We start from the raw sequence: 2,108 nt of genomic DNA, 5'->3' as shown, positions 1-2,108 counted from the left end.
AATATATATATATACATAGCTAGCTATATAGGTATGAACCATATTCCCATTTAATGCATTTTTTTTTTTTTATAGATTTGTATAAATATTTTTAATGAATTTTATTATACATAATAGAATGAATATTTGTCGCCGTGGAAATGAAACATTATTTATAAGAGTGTAGAAACTTCAACTATTTGTAACAACTCAAACTCACTGCTAACAAATATTGTTCGTTTTTTTTTTCTTGTATTGATGTCAGGCTCACGGTTTTTAAAACGTGTCTGCTAGGGAGAAGTTTCCGCACCCTTATAAATAATGTTTCATTCTCCTCTATAATCGGATTGGAATCTAACAATTCACTCCCTTTGGGGTACAACGTTCTTGCTGGCATTCGTTTCTTTCTCCAATCGATGTGGGACCCTCCAATTTTATCGGATGTGTAATGACCCAAAATTTTCTACTTAATTTAAGATCGCAACTGTTGGTATCAAAACCAGATACCGGATGATGTGCTAGCTTTTCTTGCTATTCCCCGAAGGGAGTAGATACGAGGTAGTGTGCTAGACGCGTTTTAAGGGTGTGGAAACCTTCCTTTATCAGACGCGTTTTAAAACCTTGAGAAGAGGTCTAAATAGGAGAATATTCGTTACAGGATGTTCGATACTATTTGCTAGCATTGTGTCCTACCAGACGAGTTTCATAGGGTGTCGGACATCTCTAATGATATCGATATTGTTTAGATTATTAATAAAGAAAAGTGAGAAGCAAATAATTGAGGAATTGAATGGTTGCTTTATTTATATATATATAAAAAAAATGGAATAAATATTCCATTGACTTTGATGCAATAACCACCAGCAAAAGCCTCTGCCCCCTCTCACTCCTAAATTAACATTTTAATTTTATAATAAACACAGTATTTGCCACTTTGGAGCTTTTAATATTTATTATATTAAACAAATAAATAAATAAATAAAAGGAGGAAAATTTAACAATTAAAAATTATAGAATAATTACAAATTAAATATTCAAATAATTTTATTACAATTAACGGTATCCATTGTATTTTTGGAAGATGGGTTAAATTATTTTTATTTTTGAAATTTTAGGAATTTATTTAATTATAAAAAGAAAATCGTATCAAAACGAATCTATTATTGCAGTAATTTAAATAAAATAAAGCTCAAACTTCAAAGCTATTCAACTTTTATTTAATTTTAATTTAATTAATTAATTTATTTTTCATATTAACTTCGAATTTTGTGCATGTCACATATCCCTTTAGATCTGCCTGCACATATGCCACCACCTAGTATTTATCGAAACCATCGTACTATATAATGAATTTTAAATTCTATTTTAATACGAACCTTTTATTTTTATATCAATTTAGATATTTAGATATTTTTCGTTTTTTTTTTAATTATTAATTCACGATTTATTTTTTAGTTAGAATTTACAAATTTTCTATGGTTAACCTTTTTCCTTTTTCTTTAGTCAACTATATATTAATTTCCAAAAAGAAATAAAAAAAAAAAGAGAAATTAAGAAATTGGGATGAGCTGGTAAGCATAAAATAAGATTAATTAATATAAATATTTGTAAACCATAAATTATTGAATGATGTCAGCTGGTTCCGTACGGGGAGTATATTTAAATATTTTTCTTACCGTTATTGTGCTGGTTTTCCTTTTAATAAAACTTGTTAATTTTAGTTAATTTTTTTAAAAAATATTATTTAGGAATCTTTTCCCATAAACTTTAATATAAATTAATATAAATATTATTCGAGTTAAATAATAATAATAATAATTTTTTGTTTCAAAAAATGTGTTTTCCGTTTAAATAGTTCGTTAAAGATTATTATGAATGAGTCCCACATAGGTTAATTTAGTAGAAGATCATGAGTTTATAAGGAAACAAATACATTTCTATTGGTATGAGACCTTTTGGGGAAAACCAAAGTAAAGCTATGAGAATTTATGCTAAAAGTAGATAATATCATACCATTGTGAAGATCTGTGATACCTAACATGGTATCGGTTAATATGCCGCCATTACTTCATTTTTATTATAACATTTTTACTTTTTTTTTTTTAATATTTAATCATTTCTTCCTAATA

The sequence above is a fragment of the Cucurbita maxima genome, unplaced genomic scaffold (genome assembly GCF_002738345.1).
Source record: "Cucurbita maxima cultivar Rimu unplaced genomic scaffold, Cmax_1.0 Cma_Scf00008, whole genome shotgun sequence".
Lineage (NCBI taxonomy): Eukaryota > Viridiplantae > Streptophyta > Magnoliopsida > Cucurbitales > Cucurbitaceae > Cucurbita > Cucurbita maxima.
This window is presented reverse-complemented; position numbering follows the sequence as displayed.